Raw genomic sequence first — 20,175 nt, 5'->3', positions numbered from 1 at the left:
GGTCAGCTGGCTCATCTTCCCTACAGACCTGTTCCTCATCCACACAGGGAGCAAGTACCTCATACCTGTTGGATAAGGTCAAGAGCTGAGGCTCCTCTGTTCCTGAACACAGGATCCCTCTACTGCCTCACTTGCAGTCACACCCTGCTGACCCTGACCACTGACTGAACTTGAGGTACTTAATCTACCGGGTGTGATCGCCTCCTGAAACAAAACGTCCAGGTAACTCTCCCCCTCCCGGATGTGCTGCAGCATCCAGAGCTCGGACTCCAGCTCATCAATTCTGAGCCGGAGTTCCTCCAGCAACCCACACTTGCTGCAGATGTGGTCATTGCGGCTCGCAATAGGATCTGCCAGCTCCCACATCATACAGCTACAGCACATCCCCTGTCCAGCCATCTCGACTTAGATAATTAATTTATTAATTAGCTTTGCAGTGTTTTTTTTCAAATTTGATGTAGATTTCCTACCAACCAATCAGGTCACAGCTTTCCTGTGATGTCACTTTTTCCGTTTTGGCTTCAGTTACTCTGTGCCCTGAGGTCACCACTCCGGTGCTCCTCCCTCCATGTATGCTCCCTGGAGACAAGGCTGCAAATCCCCGAGGTAAGCTAGATTTATACTCACCGCTCCACTGCTCCTCCCTCCAAGTCTGCTCCCTGGAGACAAGGCCGCGAATCCCCGAGGTAAGCTAGATTTATACTCACCGCTCCAGTGCTCCCCCCTGCGAGTCTGCTCCCTGGAGACAAGGCCGCGAATCTCCGAGGTAAGCTAGATTTGTACTCACCACTCCGGTGCTCCTTCCTCCGAGTCTGCTCTCAGGACTTACTCAGCTATCAGCTGCTTTTTCTTTAAAATCCACTTTCAGAAGAGTGTCCCTCACAGGTCTGGTGCACTCCTGAAGGCACTGCCTCTTCCTCTCTTTTTTAGGTTTGAGGAGGAGGGAGGGATGGAAATACTACAGCAATGTTATGTTTGGGGCTATTCCGTTCTCTGACAGTGGGGGGTCCTCAATTCCCTCCTGAGTTGCGGTGTCTGCGGTGACTTTTCCCAGAATGCTTCAGTCACTTCTCACCAGCGCCCTCTGTTGGATGCTCTTCCTCCTGTTGAGTGCAAGAGTCCTTCTCCTCAATTCCTTCCTGAGTCGCGGTATCTGTGGTGACTTCTCCCAGAATGCTTGTCCCTTCTCACCAGCGCCCTCTGTTGGATCCTTCCTTCCATCAGTCCATTCTTCCTGCTCATAGGCATCCCACTGTTTCTCTATTATCATTAGAAAGCTTGTTGTTCCAAGAGTAGTTATGGCTCTTCAGTTCAGTTTAATTGTTAACCGGTAGCTTTCCAACAGGTTCAATAGTAATATGTCTGCCAGGTGTGCTGTGGAGTGAAGAAAGAGTCTGCTCATATTGGAGTCTGATGCTCATATTGGAGTCTGAAATATTACTGAAGATTGCAATATTGATCATACTGTGTGAGGTGAAATTTGTCAACTTACTGGTGTAAGTTTGTAATACAATGGCAGAGTTGGCCTTGCCTGGCAATCCTTTTTTTATGCTTGTGCCCTGAATCCATTTGAACTGTGTCTGGAAGTTCTCCATTGTGCCAGATTGAGGAGCGGGTTAATGGACCCAAAAGGATCTTCAGAGAGGTGTAATTCTCCCTCCAGGATGGGGTCACAGTGATGAAAAGAGTTGTTTGTGTCCCATTGATATTTCTAAATGTCTAATAAGAGTCAGTCCACAATCTTTGGCTCCTGTTTTGCCATGAAGCCAAGGATCCAGTCACAATGCCTTAGATTTAGGTTGTCCAGGACAAGTGACAGAAGTTTGGGAGATTGGGGTTGCTGCTCTCCTATTTTGTTTTGGGAGTTTATTATGTATTCTTGTCCTCCTTCCAGTCCAGTTGAACAATAAAAACTTTTATTTAAGATTGTTAATATAAAATATGGCAAAGTGCCTCAGAGATGAAATCTGGTGTTAAACGCTGATGAGAACTAAGGTGACTAAATGGACACTTTGTGTGGTTTTACAAAAAGGAATAAAGATAATGAGAGAAATTTTGGGAGCACTTTTTAAGAGTGTGGGAACAAGGCGGTCAAAGACGCTGACCAAGACTGGAGCAGGAAAAAGGACGCTTGATAATCAGAATTTTTCAAACCTCAGGGCATCCTAAAGTACTTTCAGCCAATGAAGTATTTTTACCTATAGTTACCTGTAGGAAGTGCAGCACCCATTAGTGCATAGAAATCTCTTGATTCAGAATAACTAAGCCAAACTGACTCCACAGTTGATGAAACTGGAATGCCAATGTGCTGTCAGTCAGGAATATAGATTTGATTATTATGAGTGCCACTCAGCAGCACTTGCATAACATGTTTTAGCGGGTGTGGGGGCTAGTTATGTGACACAGTGGTTCTGTTTTGTTTTTGCCCCACTCCTAAAAGTTAATCTTTTAAACCAGGTACAATTCATGAGGGTTTATACTGATACCTGCGCCACCTCCATCAATATTATTACACATTTTGAGACATTTGTCATTATCTGTATGGCAACAGGCTTGAGAGGAAGCCATATCATGATTTTCAAACTTATGCAGACTTCATGATTAATTAAGTTTTTTTTGAATATGAAATACTGCTATTTATTGGACGAAGCTGACAATTATACATTTTTGGTACTTCTTGGCAACAAGTCATGAGCAATTAAAAAGAGCAAAGTGAGAACCATCTTTGCAAAGTGGACTCGAATCGAACAAACTGTTAGCTTCATGGAGGCGAGCAGATTTTAACCCGCTTCCAAGCTCACAAGATCACTAATCTGGAGAATAAGAGGACATTATGAGCTATTAATCAGAGATCCAAACTCATTTGGAGTACTATGTACAGAGAGCTCTGGTTACCAAATTAAGAGAATGACATCTAAGCATTATTGAGGGTGAACAACATTCATAACGAAAGCTGGAATTAAGCACTTTGGTTGTGAGGTGAGATTACAGAGGCTGGCAACGATTATTGGAGCAAAACTGAGTTTCTTCAAATAATTAAGATTGAGAAAGGTTTATAAAAGATAAATGTCCATGCACTCAGCAGAGGCATAGATTTTGCAAACTGAGGGCATAACCTTAACTTTAGAAGAAGGAGGATGAAAAGAGATTTCAGAGTTAAGTGCTTTAAGCACAGGATGCTACTATTTTGAAGGTAATTACAGATTAGGAGAATCTGATATAAGTAGCTGAAGGTGTCTCGGTCACTTTGTGTTGGCTTGTGTGTATGATCTGACAGTTTCCAAGAAGTTTGGGTGAAGAGGATCAAAGTGTTGTTGGCACCATTGGTGACACTGGTAGAATCCTGGCTGGTGGTATGATTGATGATGTAGGCTGTTTGCAATGGCAAATTTGGCTATGTATGTCACCTTGAGCTTATGGACAGCATCTTTCCCATACATTATTTGACAAAAGGCATTGGTATCTGTGTCCTGCATCTGAGAATGGATGGAGATGTGGGAAGATGTTACTTAAATAAAAATCGAAAATGCTGGAAAAGCTAAGGGGAGATGGTGGTATAGTGGTAATATCACTGGATAAGTAATCCAAAAACCAAGGCTAAAGTTTGGGGAACATGGGTTCAAAACCCACCACAGCCTCTGGTGGAATTTAAAAAATAAAAATCTGGAATTTAAAGTTTGCCTCAGTAATGAAACTATCGTTGATAAAGTGTAAAAATAATAGGGTAGTAATAGTGGGGGATTTCAACTTCCCCAACATTAACTGGGTTAGTCATAGTGTGATAGGTTTAGAGGGAGCAGAATTCTTAAAATGCATCCAGGAGAGCTTTTTAAGCTAGTACGTAGAAGGTCCTACAAGAGAGGGGGCGGTCCTGGACTTAATTTTAGGGAATGAAGCCAGGCAAGTGGTAGAGGTATCAGCGGGGGAGCTTTTTACAGATAGTGATTGTAACTCTGTTAGATTCAAGGTGGAAAAGGACAAGGATGGGCCAGAAATCTAAATTCGGGAAAGGCAGATTTTAACAGGATCAGATATAATTTGGCCAGAGTGGACTGGGAGCAGCTATTTTAGGTAAATCTGCGTCAGAGCAGTGGGACTCATTCAAGAATGGAAAAATGGAGAGTACAGAGCCAACATATTCCAGTAAAGACGAAAGGTGGGAATAGTGGATTTCAAGGGATAAAGAGAAAAAGGGAGCCTTATGGCAGATACCGAGGGCTCAAAACATCGGAAGCCCTAGAGGAATATAGAATGTGTAAGGGTGAACTTAAAAAGGAAATTAGGAGAGTAAAAAGGGAGCAAGTGAGAGAGATGATGTGGGTATGGAAATCTAGCAGAAGGACTCTGATATCATTAAAGAAATTAGCACAGAAAGGGAGGAGGTTCTAAGTGGTCTGGCAGGCTTAAAAGTAGATAAATCTCATGACCTGAATGAAATGTATCCCAGGCTGTTGAGTGAGGCAAGGGAGGAGATAGTAGGGGCACTGGCAATAATTTTCAATACCTCTCTGGCCGCAGGAAAGGTGCCAGAGGACTGGAGGACAGCCAATGTGGTACTGTTATTCAAGAAGGGAGGAAGGGATAAACCAGGGAACGACAGGCCAGTCAGTCTAACCTAGGTGGTGGGGAAACTATTAGAAGCAATTCTGAGGGACAGAATTAGTCTACACTTGGGAGAGGCAGGGATTAATCAGAGACAGTCAGCATGGTTTTGTTAAGGGGAGGTCATGTCTGACCAATTTGATTGAATTTTTCGAAGGTGACCAGGTGTGTAGATGAGGGCAATGCATTTGACATCGTCTACTTGGACTTCAAGGCTTTTGATAAGCTTTTGATAAGGGAGACTGATAATGAAGGTAAGAGCAAATGATTTGGCAAATTGGCAATTTGGCAAATTGGATCCAGAATTGGCTGAGTGGCAGGAAGCAGAGAGTGATGGTCAAGGGGTATTTTTGTGACTGGATGCCTGTGTCCAGTGGGGTTCCACAGGGATCGGTTTTGTGCCCCTTGCTGTTTGTGGTATATATAAACGACTTGAATGTAGGAGGGTTGACCAGTAAGTTCGTGGATGACACAAAAATTGATGGGGTGGTAAATAGTGAGGAGGATAGCCTTAGATTACAGGAGGATATAGACGGGCTGGTCAGATGGGCTGATCAGTGGCAAATGGAAATTAATCCGGATAAGTGTGAGGTGATGCACTTGGGCAGGACAAACAAGGCACGGAAATACATGATGAATGGTAGGACCCTGGGAAGTACCGAGGATCAGAGGGACCTTGGTGTGCTTGTCCACTGGTCCCTTAAAGGCAGCGGGAAATGTAGATAAGGTAGTTTAGAAGGCATATGGGATACTTGTCTTTATTAACCGAGGCATAGAATATAAGAGCAGGAAGGTTATGCTGGAACTATATAGAATGCTGGTTAGGCCACAGCTAGAGTATTGCATGCAGTTCTGGAATCTGCATTATTGAAAGGATGTGATTGTCCTAGAGAGAGTGCAGAGGAGATTTACCAGGATGTTGCCTGGGCTGGAGAGCTTTAGTTATGAGGAGAGATTGGATAGATTGGGGTTATTTTCCCTGGAGCAGAGGAGATTGAGGGAGGGCATGATTGAGGTGTATAAAATTGAGGGGCATAGATAGGGTAGACAGGAAGGAACTTTTCCCTTGGTGGAGGGATCAATAACCAGGGGGCATAGATTTAAGGTAAGGGGCAAGAGGTTTAGAGGGGATGTGAGGAAGAATTTTTTCACCCAGAGGGTGGTGGGAATCTGGAACTCTCTGCCTGAAAGGGTGCTAGTGGCAGAAACTCTCATAACATTTCGGAAGTATTTGGGTGTGCATTTGCAATGCCATGGCATACAAGTCTATGGTCCTAGTGCTGGAAAATGGGATTTGAATAGTTAGGTACTTGTTTGACCGGTGCAGGCTCGGTGGGCCAAAGGGCTTTTTTCTGTGCTGTAGACTTCTATGACTCAGCACGTCTGGCAGCAATTTTGGAGAGAAAATCATTTAACATTTTGAATCGAATATGACTTCGGAACTGAAGAGAAGTAGAAATGTTTTTGATTTTATGTTGTTGAAAGCAGAAGGGGGAAGTAGAACAAAATGAAAGGTCTGGGCTAGGTTAGAGAGCAAGAGAGATTAAATAACAAAGATGTAATTGAACAAAAGTCAAAAGGAGTGGTAATGGCTGTAGATGTTATTTGTAGTTCATTTTGTAATCTGATAGTTGGTTTTCTGAGGTTGTGAGGCATCCTCTGTATTAATTTTGGATCCCTGTTACAATGAAGTGCATGCTTTAGTTTAAGTGAGATTAGCTGTTATTAACTTGGGGAAGATTAGGGAATCATTCTTAAGAACATAAGAACTGGTATACATCAGTGTAGGAAGAGGAAAAAGGGAGTCTGTGCCTGTACTATGCGGTTTTGTGAATCAATCTGTATTAAGGAAAAGACTGCCTCCAGATTCATCCTTTACTCAATGTATGAAGAGTGAATTTAACACTCTGGACGTTGGCTAGGGAGTTTGATTCTGGAACTTGTTTTCTGCTGGAGAGTTCTGTGGTTGGGCTTAAGGCTGAACCTAGTTCTCTTCCCTCTTTCCTTCCCTTTTATGGGGGTAATCATTTTCAGTCTTCCAAGGTTGCTGGAAGCAAGATTGTTTCTCTGAAGGATACCAGCTCCATTGTGGATTGTCTACAAAGGTTCCTAACTGATTCGCTGGAGGTATGTATGGGGATTCTTCAGTACTCACCTCTTGTTAGGAAACATGGGCTTATCCTGTACGGCCTTTGCTCTTCTTGGTGGTAGAGGTCGCAAATTTGGAAAATGCTGTTGAAGGAGCCTTGGTGAGTTGCTGCAGTGCATCTTGTAGTGGTACACACTGCTGCCACTGTTGATGGTGGAGGGAGTGAATATTGAAGTTGGTGGATGAGGTGCCAATCAAGTAGGCTGCTTTGTCCTAGCTTCGAGTATTGTTGGAGCTGCACTCATCCAGGCAAGTGGAGAGTATTCCATCACATTCCTGACTTGTACCTTGTAAATGGACAGGCAAGAGGTTGAGCGGTGAGTTACTCGCTGCATAATTCATAGCATCTGACCTACTCTTGTAGCCACAGTATTTAAATGGCTGGTCCAGTTCAGTTTCTGGTCAATGGTAACCCTGAGGATGTTGATTCTGGGGGTTTCAGCAATGTTAATGCCATTGAATGTCAAGGGAGATGGTTAGATTCTCTCTTGTTGGAGATGGTACTTGTGTGGTGCGAATGTTACTTGCCATTCATTAGCTCAAGCCTGAATGTTGTCCAGGTCTTGTTGCATACGGGCACAAACTACTTCAGCCTCCTCCCTCTCCATTCTCCCTCCGCCAACCCCACCTTGTCCAATGCTGCTCAGCCTCCCTGCCCCATGTTGAAATTAATGGGTTTGACCTAACAGCCATTGCAGAGCCTCAATTGCAGAGTGGCAATGTTGGAAATTAAATATTTTAGTATACTTGACCTTAAAAGAGATATACAAATTAGAAAAGTAGGTAATGGCTCTGAAATAAAGGATGGGATAAAGAGAGTGAGAGAGGATTTTCACTCAGAAAATTAAGATGAAAAATCAGTTAGGGAGGGCTAAAAAAAACAACAGGGCGAAACAATGCGAGTAGTTACAGATCTCCTCATAATAGCTGTAGTGTTGGGAGAATTTAAATCCGGAAATTAGAAGTTCATGTAAACCAGGATAATACAGGGTAATACAATCTGTAACCTGGTGGCCCGGCTTGTCTCCCACTCGACCATTACCGTCAAGCCAGGGGATCAACCCTGGTTCAATGAAGAGTGCAGGAGGGCATGCCAGGAGCAGCACCAGGCATACCTAAAAATGAGGTGTCAACCTGGTGAAGCTATAACACAGGATTACTTGCGTCCCAAACAACATATGCAGCAAGTGATAGACAGAGCTAACTGATCCCACAACCAATGGATCAGATCTAAGCTCTGCAGTCCTGCCACACCCAGTCATGAATGGTGGTGGACGATTAAACAAGTCACTGGAGGAGGAGGCTCCACAAATATCTCCATCCTCAATGATAGGGGCACCCAGCACATCCAGTGCAAAAGATGAAGCTGAAACATTTGCTACAGTCTTCAGCTAGAAGTGCTGAATGGATGATCCATCTTGGCCTCCTCCAGAGGTCCCTAACATCACAGATGCCAGTCTTCATCCAATTCAATTCACTCCGCATGATATCAAGAAAAGGCTGAAGGCACTGGATAGTGCAAAGGCTATAGGACCTGACAATATTCCAGCAATAGTACTGAAGACTTGTGCTCCAGAACTTGCCATTTCCGTAGCCAAGCTGTTCCAGTACAGCTACAACACTGGCATCTACCCGGCTATGGAAAATTAAAATTGCCTGGGTACGTCCTGTACGCAAAAAGCAGGACAAATCCAACCCGTCCAATTACTGCCTATCAGTCTACTCCCGATCATCAGTAAAGTAATGGAAAGAGTCATTTGACAGTGCTATCAAGCAGCACTTGCTTAGCAATAACCTGCTCGTTGATGCTCAGTTTGGGTTCCACAAGGAGCACTCAGCTCCTAACCTCATTACAGCCTTATTTTCAAACATGGACAAAAGAGCTGAACACCCAAGGTGAGGTGAGAGTGACTGCCCTTGACATCAAGGCTGCATTTGACCGAGTGTGGTATCAAGGAGCCCTAGCAAAACTGAAGTCGATGGAAATCAAGGGGAAAACTCTCCACTGGATGGGCTCCTACTTAGCACAAACGAAGATGGCTGTGGTTGTCGGAGGTCAGTCATCTCAGCTCCAGGACATCACTGCAGGAGTTCTTCAGGGTAGTGTCCTAAGCCCAACCATCTTCAGCTGCTTCATCAATGACCTTCTTTCCACCATTAGATCAGAAGTGGGGATGTTCGCTGATGATTACACAATGTTCACCATTTGCGACTTCTCAGATACTGAAGCAGTCCATGTCCAAATACAGCAAGACCTGGACAATATCCAGGCTTGGGCTGACAAGTGGCAAGTAACATTTGCACCACACAAGTGCCAGGCAATGACCATCTCCAACAAGACAGAATCTAATCATCGCTCCTTGACATCAATGGCATTACCATCACTGAAATCCCCCACTATCAACATCCTGGGAGTTACAATTGACCAGAAACTGAACTGGACTAGCCATATGAATACTCTGGCTACAAGAGCAGATCAGAGGCTATGAATCGTGCAACGATTAACTCACCTCCTGACTCTCCTAAGCCTGTCCACCATCTACAAAGCACAAGTCAGGAGTGTGATGGAATGCTCCCCACTTGCATGGTTGAGTGCAGCTCCCACAATACTCAAGAAGCTTGACACCGTCCAGGACAAAACTTGATTGGCACCACATCCACAAACATTCACTCTCCACTCTACCGACACATAGTAGCAGCAGTATGTGCCAGCTACAAGATGTACTCCAGGAATTCAACAAGGCTCCTTCAACAGCACCATCCAAACCCACAACCACTACCATATAGAAGGACCAGGGCAGCAGATGGATGGGAACACCACCACCTGGAAATTCCCATCCAAATCACTCATCATTCTGACTTGAAAATATTTAGCCATTCCTTCACTGTCGCTGGTTTAAAATCCTGGAACTCCCTTCCTAACAGCACTGTGGGTGTAGCTACACCACATGTCCTGTAACGATTCAAGAAGGCAGCTCACTATCACCTTCTTACGGGCAATTTGGGATGGGCAAAAAATACTGGCCCAGCCAGCGAATTCCATATTGCGTAAATGAATTTAAAAAACAATACTTTAAATATTTTTTTCAGCTGGGCACACCAAATTTGCAGTAATATTGTTGGGGGTGAGTTCTTGAGATGCATTGAAGATAGTTTTCTAGATCAGAATGTAAAGAATCAATTCAGGAAGGGCTACTTTAGTTCTTGTTTTGTGCAATGAGACAGGAAGGAGCATCTGAGAAAGTGTAGTCATGATCTGGTAGAATTCTATCTTGGGTTTCTGAATAATGTCATTAAGTTTGAAATTAAGACATTAAATCTGAACAAAGCAAACCTTGTAGGTATGAGGAGTAGTTGGCTCAGGTAGATTCAGAAACTACATTAAAAGATAATGGCAGTAGAAAAGCAATGCCAATATTTTAAGGCATTCATTCATAACTTGCAACAATTATACATTCTTTTAAGGAATAAAACTAAGGGATGAAAAGATATGCCAGACAACCGGTTTAGCCCCTCACTCTGATCTGGCTGGACTGCATAAAGCACCATAGGGTCCCGGTCTTGTCTGCTAAAACTGCTCACTATTCCAGGATCATCCCTGGAATGAAAAGGAAAACCCAGCTTCTTCTCACTATTGCAAACTATTTTCTTAAACCCCTCTTCCCTGTCTCCTCCACCCTCAACTCCAACAGCGTGTGAGGAGTTCAAGGATTTCTTTGTCACCAAAATTGAGACCATCTGATTAGTTGCATCTGCCACTTCTCTCCCTTTCCCTAACCCAATGTCTGAACTTGCCCAAAGGCTTACTCCTTACCCTAGTCCTGAACTTGTATCTTTCTCTCCTATCTTCCCTTATGCCATCTCTGCGTTCATCTTGTCCATGAGACCCACCTCCTGCTCTGAGTCCTATTCCTACAAAGTACTGACCATCCAACTTCCCTTCCTAGCTCCCATATTAACTGTTATTAACTTTTCTCTCTGTCCCTCCTTCACATCTGCTGTGATCACCCCTCTCGTCAGGAAACCAACCCTTGACCTCTTTGAATTCCACCAATCACGCTTCCACCCCTGCCACAGTACAGAAACAACTCTTCTTAAAGTCACAAATGACATTCCACATGACTGTGAAAAAGGTAAACCATTCCTTCTTATTCTGCATGCAGCCTTTGACACAACTGATCACATCATCTTCTTCCAATACCTTTCCATTGACATCCAGCTAGATGGAACTGCACTTGGCTGGTTCCATTCTTACCTATTTAATTGCAGCCAAAGAATCACTGTCAGTGACTTATTTTCCCATTCCTGCATTGTTACCTATCTACCCTTGTTCCCCTCCCATTTCTCATCTACATGCTACCCGTCAGTGACATCATCCAAAAACATGCCAGTTTCCGCATGAATACTGTTGACACTCAGATTTATCTCACCACCCTCCAAGATCTCTAAATTATCATACAGCTTGTCTGACATCCAAGTATTGGGAGGACTGAAGCCATTGTTTTTGGTCCCCACCACAAACTTGGTTGCCTCCACTGACTCTACAGTATAGTGAGGGGGATTGACACTGTTCTCTGCAACAAAGAGCTGGAGTCCAGAAGGCTGTGTTGCCTGTCCAATGCAAGGGTTCAGGACATTCGCTCAGGGCTGGAGAGGAACATGCAGTGTGAGGGGGAGGATCCAGTTATCGTGGTCCATGTAGATACCAATGACATAGGCAGGACAGGATGGAGGTTCTACATAGTCAGTATGAGAGGCTAAGTATCAAATTAAGAAGCAGAACCTCACAGATAATTATCTCTGGATTATTACCTGAGCCATGTACAAATTGGCATAGGGCAAATAAGATTAGAAAGATGAATGCGTGGCTCAAATACTGATGTGGGAGAAGTGGGTTCCAGTTTGTGGGGCACTGGCACCTGTACTGGGGAAAGTGGGGGCTGTACCATTGGGAAGGTCTACACCTGAATCGCGCTGGGATGGGTGTTCTTGCAAATCACATAACTAGAGAAGTAGAGAGGGCTTTAAACTAAATAAGAGGGTGAGGGATCAATCTTGGGTAGATGTGGCAAATCAAGGGATAGATTCAAGGCAGGATATCATAATAGTAATATGGGAAATGAGGATCATTGAATAGCAGGAAGGGGCACAGAGATTAAACCTAAGAATATGCCAATAGTCAAGACTAGATGTTACAAAGATAACAAAAAGACAAAACTAAAGGCTCTGTATCTGAATGGTTGTAGCATTCATAACAAAGTAAATGAAATGATAGCGCACATTAAAGTAAATAAGTATGAACTGATAGCCATTAAGGAGACATGGCTGCTGGATGACAAGGATTGAGTCCTGAATATTGAGGGGATATGACATTCAAGAGGAACAGGAAGCTAGGTAAAGGTGGCAGGGTAGCACTATTGATTAAGGATTGGTGCAATAGTTAGAGACGACCTTGGTTCGGGAGATCAGGATGTAGAATTGGTTTGGATGGAAGTAGGGGGAAGAAGTCACTAGTGGGAATGGTCTACAGGCCCCCTAACATTAACCACAATTTAGGACAAGGCATACAAGAAGAAATATTGGGTGCTTGTGATAAAGGGATGGCAATAATCATCGGTGATTTTAATCTACATGTAAACTAGAAAAATTAGATTGGCAGTAGTAGCCTGGATGAGGAGTTCATAGAATGCTTTTTTGATTAGTTTCTTAGAGCAGCACATTCTGGAATCAACCAGAGGGCAGGTTATGTTAGACTTGCTATTGTGTAATGTGACAGGATTAATTAATGACCTCAGAGTGAAGGCACCTTTTAGTAGCAGTGGCCACAATATGATTGAATTTTACATCCAGTTTGAAAGGGAGCAGAGTGGGTCTAAGACTAGTATTTTAAACTTAAACAAGGGCAACTTTGTGGGCATGAAAGCTGAGCTAGCTATCATGGAAAGGAATACTAGGTTAGGGGGTAGATCAGTAGACGAGCAGTGGCAGACATTTAATGGGATATTTTAGAATACTCAGAATAAATATCTTCATACAATAAAGAAAAATCCTAAAGGGAGAACCCATCATCCGTGGTTAACTAAAGAAGTTAAGGAAAAAACATACAAATTGTGCAAAGATGAATGGTAAATCAGATGATTGGTCAGAATATAAAGAATGGCACAGAATGACTAAAAGGTTAATCAGGAGAAAGAAATTAGAGTATGAGAAGAAGCTAGCTAGAAATATAAAAACAGATTGGAAGAGTTTCTACAGGTATTTAAAGAGGAAAAGAGTAAGTAGTGTTGTCACTCTCTGGAGAACCAATGGGCAGTTAATAGTACATAATAAGGAAATGGTAGGTGAAATGAACAAATATTTGGTTTCTGTCTTTAATATAGAGGATACAAAAAACATTCCAGTAATGGCTGTAAATCAGAAGGTGGAAGGGAGAGAGGAATTTGGTGAAAATATAATAACTAGGGAAACAGTATCGAGCAAACAGATGGAGCTGCAGGCTAACAAGTCTCCGGGTCTTGATGGACTTCATCCTAGGGTCTTAAGAGGTGGCTAATGAGGTAGTAGATGCGTTGGTGTTAACTTTCCAAAATATCCTAGATTCTGGGAAAGCGCCATGAGATTGGAAAGTAGCAAATGTAACCCTTCTACTCGAAGAGAGGGAGGCAGAAATCAGGAAACTGTAGGCCAGTTAGCTTGATGTCTGTCGTGGGGAAGGTGTTAGAATCGATCACTAAGGAGGTTATGGCTGGGCACTTAGAGAAACCCAATGTAATCGGGAAGAGTCAGCATGGTTTTGTGAAAGGAAAATCATATTTAACCAAAATATTAGAGTTATTTGAAGAAGTAACATGCGCTGTGGATAATGGGGAGCCTGTAGACCTGCTGTACTTGGATTTCCAGAAGGCATTTAATAAGGCACCACATCAAAGTTTATTGCAGAAAATAAAAGCTCATGGTGTAGGGGTGTAATGTTTTAGTATGGATAGAATTTTGGTTGGCTGCCAGAAAATAAAGCATGCATAAATGGGTCTTTTTCTGATTGGCAGGATGTGACAAGTGTACTCCCACAGGGGTCTGTGCTGGGGCCTCAACTTTTTACAATTTATATCGATGAGAGACGAGGGGAGCGAAGGCCTGAAAGCTAAATTTGCAGATGACACAGGACATAAGGAGGTTGCAGACAGATATAGATAGGTTGAGTGGGCAAAAACCTGGCAGATGGAGTATAATATGGGTAAATGTGAAGTTGTTCATTCAGGCAGAAAGAGTAAAAAAAAGAGTATTACATAAATGGAGAACTGCTGCAGAATTCTGAGGTGCAGAGGGATCTAGGTGTTCTCGTACACGAGTCACAGAAAGTTGGTATGCAGGTACAGCAGGTAATTAAGAAGGCTAATGGAATGCTAGCCTTTTATTACGGGAGGAACTGAACATAAAAATAAGGATGTTATGCTTCTGTTATACAGGGCATTGGTGAGACCACATCTCAAATATTGTGTGCAGTTTTGGTTTCCTTATTTAAGGAAGGATGTAACCATGTTGGAGGTGGTTCAGAGGATGTTTACTAGATTGATACCTTGAATGTGTGGATTGCCTTATGAAGAAAGGTTGGACAGACTGGGGGCTTGATTCCACTGGAGTTTAGAAGAGTGAGGGGTGACTTGTCTGAAGTATAGAAGATCCTGAACGATATTGACAAGGTGGACGTAGGAAACATTTTTCCTCTTGTGGGTATGTCCAGAGCTAGGGGGCACTGTTCTAAAATTTGCGGTTGCCTTTTTAGGACAGAGATCAGCGGAATTGTTTTTCTGAGAGTTGAGACTTTGGAATTCTGTGCCTCAGAAGGTGGTGGAGGTGGAGTTATTGGATATTTTTAAGCTGGAGGTAGATAGATTCTGGTTAGGCAAGGGAATCGGAGGTTATCAGGGGTAGATGAGAATGTGGAAATGCAAATAGATCAGCCATGGTCTTAATGAATGATGGAGTTGGCTTGAAGGGCTGATTGGCCTACTTCTGCTCCTATTCCGTATGTTCACATAAATGGATTCCTAACTCTCAAGGATTTACTTCTGTTATTTTCCTTTCTCAGCCTGGTAACTTGTAACCCCAGAACTGTCCTTCTCGCTGAGAGTATTACTGGAGATCTACCGCCCCCCCCCCCCCAACTTCTAGTGCAAGCTAGGTGGATTTTCGAGCCTCGTTTTAAGTCCTTGTGAATTTAGTCTTTTCAATTCAAGTGCAAGCATCCAACGTGATGAACCGTAGAAACTCTCATCCTCCAGCTGCTCATTCTGTCTCCCGGACCCTGGCAGGCTAACGTGTCTGTGATATTATAGAAAAGCCTGTAACCTGATTTCACAATGGCTTCTTTTGTACCCTTCCCATCTCAAAGCCTATCACCATGGCAATGTGCATCATATGGGCCTTGTTTTGAGGTAGAGATGCAGGTTAACTATCCTTGAGAGCCTAACTCTTTCATCTTGGAATTAAATGGACAGTTTAAAGCTCTACTATTTGGAACCTGACATTCTGCACACTTATCTGGGACTTGGAGATTCACAGTCCGTCCACTGGCATCACAGCTGCTTTCACCATTGTATCCAAGCGTAAACATCTTGCACGTTCTTCCCAGTAAAACAATCTGGGTCCTGCTTAATCTCCCTCAATCAAACCAGCCAAGGCTTGATGTCAGGCAGATGTCAGAACAGGTCACATGACCCCCTTCATTAAAGACACAGTCCCAAAACATACAATTATGAGGCTTATAAGATTGTTAACACCATGTTGCAGCCTGCTGCTGCCTTGACAAATGGAACAGACACCACCTTAGAGGGCCAGTCAGCATGAATGAAGAGGCCATTCAGGCAAAATGAAGGTAGGGCACTCAAACCAATACAAGTAGAGCCATGAAAATTCAGTTTTCATTATAGGCAGAGAAAGTTTCTTATGTCCCTGTGATTGAACTTGACAGCTGGGCACCAACATGCACCAGACTTTTCTGGTTTGCTGAATTAAATATTGAAAATCACATTCTCCACCCAACAGATTCCTTAGCAAGCTCCTTAAGGACCTTTTATTGGGCCATTAATCAGCGGCAAGTGGGTTCCCATTCCCTAGCCTCCACCAGCCCTTTGAAAATTCAAAACTGTCCTGGAAGCATCGGGATCCTGGGACAACCTGTGGGACCACGATTTTGAAATCTGACCCTATGGGTACTTGAATATCCAACACTTTTTCTGTCTTCACAAGACAAAATGATCACAGAAGTTATGGGGAACCGAGGTCTAGTGACTTGAGAAACTTAACAATATTAGTATTAGAAAATAAATGGTACTAGAGATATTAATCAAACTAAAAGCTGATAAATTCTTTGTACCTGATATGATAGCATACACCCTAGAGTTCTAAAGCGGGTGGCTCCGGATAGTGAATGCATTAATTTTGAATCTAGGAAATTCTGGAAGATCTACTATAATCCCCATTGCTTGGAAGGTAGTAAACAAAACACTGCTATTAAAGAAGTGAAGGAGAGAGAAAACAGGGAACTATAGGCCAGTTTGCTTGTAATGGGTATAAGGAAATATTCTAGGATCTATTATTTGTGTTGTGATAGCTTGGCATTTAGAAAATTGGGCAGAGACAACACAGATTTATGAAAGGGAAATCATGTTTGACAGATTTATTAGCACTCTTTGAAGTTGTAACTAACAGTAGATGAGGGGGGACCAGTGGATGTAGTGTATTTGGGTTTTCAAAAAATATCTGATAAGCTGCCAAAGAAGAGGTTATTACACAAAATTAGGCTCATGAGATTAGGGTAATATATTAGCATGGATTAAGGATTGGTTAACAGACAGAAACAGGCCTGAAATAAATGTAATTTTCGGGTTGATAGGCTGTAACTGGTGGGATACTACAATGATCTGTGATTGACCCTCAGCTGTTCACAATCTATATTAATAACATAGGGTGATTGAGTGTAATGTATCCAAGTTTGTTGATGATACAAAGTTTGGTAGAAATTTAAGCTGTCGGAAAGATGCAAAAAGGCTGCAAGACGATTTAGGCAGCATAAGTGAATGACAAGAATATGGGAAATAAAGTATAGTGTGAGGCAATATGAAGTTTGACTTCATTCATTTTGATAGGGAAAATGGTTCAGCATAATATTTTTCAATAAGTGAGAGATTAGAAAATGTTGGTATCCAGAGGGACCTGGGTGTCCCTATACATGAATCACAAAGTTAACATGCAGATATAGCAAGCAATAAGGAAAGCAAATGGTATTTTATTACAAAGGAATTGGCATATAAGAGTAAAGCAATCTTACTGCAATCATATAAGGTCTTGGTTAGACAACACCTGGAGTGTCGAGTAGACTGTTGGTCTCCTTCCCTAAGAAAGAATATATTCAAGGGAGTGCAATGAATGTTCTGCAGGTTGAAAACTGGGATGAAGGTATTGTCTCATAGGGAGAGATTCAGTAGGCCAGTCCTATATTCCCTTGAGTTTAGAAGAATGAGAAGTGATCTCACTGAAACATCTAAAACACTCAAAGGGCCTGACAGGGGAGCTGCTGAGGCATTTAGAACTATGGGTCATGTCTCAGAATAAAGGGTCAGCCGTCTAGGATTGAAATGAAGAGAAATTTCTTCACGCAAAGATTTGTGAATCTTTGGAATTCTCTACCACAGAGGATGCTCAGTAGTTGAGTATATTCAAATCACAGATCAGCAGATTTTTGGATACTAAGGAAGCCGAGGAGTGTAGAGATAGTGCGAGATGATGTAGCTGAGCTAGAAGGTCAGCCATGATCATATCGAATGGCAGTGCAGGCCCAAGGGACCAAAATGCCCAATCTTGCACCTAACCTATTTCTGATGTTCTTAAATGTATTTTGATTATGTAGAAGAAATATACCAAAAATGGTGAGGAAATTCATACTTTTTATTGGATGGTGAGTACAAAAATCCAAACTAAATTCAAAAGTTTGTTGGATGTGTAGCTGCAGCGTTGGCTTTTTACATTTCTAATTAGAACAAATTTTGTTCCTCTTTCTTGCCATGTGTAACAAGAAGACAACATTTTAATGAACACTGATTACTTTTCCCCTTTTAAGTATGAAATTTGTCTTTTTTGCTTTATATACCTGACATGAAGCATTTCATAACTTCAAACTCACCTCCAGAACTTAGTAAATTATTTGTCTCTATTATTGCTACTTATTTCAAGATATATTGATATCCTGGATTTCTAATTCCTATTTTTTCATATTTCTTATTGTCACTGATTTATTTGTTTCACACAGAAGTGTAGCTGCTTTAAATCCAATTGTATCTAATTTACTGTAACAGAATTGTGTATAGGGATTGTATCTTGGAAAAAAATATTCTTCTCAGGAAGCAGGTTTTCAATTGTCCATAGTATAATTTTGACCACTAGATGGCCCTCATTGACATCTGATTGCTTGAGAAATGCATTTGGCTGGGGTCATTACTGAAAAGGAGTATCAAAATTATGTTGTATGCTAATTTATGAATTACATTTTGCACTTGAGCTATACTTTAAGAAATTACTAAAATGTAATTATACTAAACATTGGTGTGAGGTCAACAAACTGTCTAAACGTTTTAGACTTTGAATTCACCAGTCTTGTACTGAGCTGTGTTCAGGGATTCAGGACTGCAGACTGGGCTACCGAGTTATAGCCCCTCTAACTCTATCTCCAACCCAAGCTCCCTTAGAATTCATCTCCCTGCTAGACATATGAGGTTTGCAAATCTACTCTGAGAAAATCTGCAGGATTATTTTTCTGGGCAAAACTTAGCCCAAAGTATTTTAAGACATCATATTTCCTGGATAATGGATTTTGTTCATTCTATAGATTGAGGATGACCGATTCTTTATGCTCTGCAAAGTTATTCCCTGTTCAATCATCTCAACCTCAGGACGTTACAGCTATCTTCAGCTGCTTTGTCAATTATCTTCCCTCCATTATAAGGTCAGAAGAAGCCTGTTCACTGACGAGTGAAGTATTAAGCTTCATTCATAATTCCTCAGATAATTAAGCTATCCATGCCACGTGCTGACAAACATCCTGATAAGTGGCAAGTAACATTCATGCCACCCAACTGTCAGGCAATGAACACTTCCAACAAGGGATAGCTTAATCACTTGCCCTTGACATTCAGTAGAATTAGCATCATTGATTTATCCCACTATAAACCTTTTGGGGTTAACTATTGACATGATCCTCAACAATAGAGAATCCATCCATGTCCCCTTGGTATTCATTGGCATTATCTTCACTGAATCCCCTACTATCCACCTCCTGGGGGTTACCATTGACCAGAAACTGAACTAGACCAGCCATCTAAATACTGTGGCTACAAGAGCAAGTTAGAGCCTGGGAATTATGCACCACCAGTGCACAATGGCAGCAGTGTGTACCATTTACAAGATGCACTGTTCCCCTCCCAAGCCACATACTATCCTGGCTTGGAACTATATCGCCATTCCTTCACTGTCACTGGGGCAAAATCCTGGAACTCTCTTCCTAACAGCACAGTACATATAGCTACACCACAGGGACTGCAGAGGTTCAAGAAGACAGCTCACCACCACCTTCTCAAGGGCAATTAGGGATTGGCAATAAAAATGCTGGCTGAGCTAGCGACACTTATGTCCCGTTAAAAGGAAAAAAAACTCCAGCACTGTGTACTGTACCGTGGCTGAAGCGTGTACTATCCACAGGATGCACTGAAGCAATTTGCCAAGGATTCTTCAGCAACACTACCCAACTCCCCCGCCTCCACTACTTTAGACTGACGAGGGCAGCAGATGCATTAGAATACCATCACCTATAAATTCTTATCCAAGTTATACTCCAATATGACTCAGACATATAGGCTGGGATTTTCCGGCCCCACCCCGTCACGGACGGGACAAGGCAGTGCCCCAGCCAGAAGTCCATTGACTTGCCGCAGGACCGGAAGATCATGGCGCTGGGAGGGTGTGGAAAATCCTGCTGATTTTTTGTTGTTCCTTCATTGTCATTGCTGTCAGGTAAGAATTTTGAACCACAGTCCTTGACATGGAGTACAATATTTCAAGAAAGCCCACTACCACCTTTTTGTGACAACTAGGGATGGGCAATAAATGCCAGCTTAGCCAGGGTGACAACAGCCTGAGAATGTTAAAACATTCATTATTAAAGCTATTGTGTCCTGTTATTCACACATTCTGCTTTCTTACCTTTATGCCACTATCAGAACCTTCTTCAGCCTTTATTACTACCATTAATACTCCCTTTGTTTTGTGTCCATGACATCTTTGTCAACGTCTTCTTAACCCACCTATCACTGCCCTTCTATCCTGTTTTACCTGCTCCATCACCCCCCCCCCCCCCCCCCCCACCAAACAGC

General features: G+C 42.5%; 1 protein-coding gene across 6 annotated transcripts in view; it reads left to right on the top strand.

Moving 5' to 3' along the window:
* Positions 1-20,175, top strand: part of ccdc14 (coiled-coil domain containing 14) — an 88,477-nt gene that overhangs the window by 63,903 nt on the left and 4,399 nt on the right. The window lies entirely within an intron of this gene.

The sequence above is a fragment of the Carcharodon carcharias genome, chromosome 12, assembly GCF_017639515.1.
Source record: "Carcharodon carcharias isolate sCarCar2 chromosome 12, sCarCar2.pri, whole genome shotgun sequence".
Classification (NCBI taxonomy): Eukaryota; Metazoa; Chordata; class Chondrichthyes; order Lamniformes; family Lamnidae; genus Carcharodon; species Carcharodon carcharias.
Note: the sequence above shows the minus strand (reverse complement) of the source record. Positions and strands in the feature narration are given on the sequence as shown.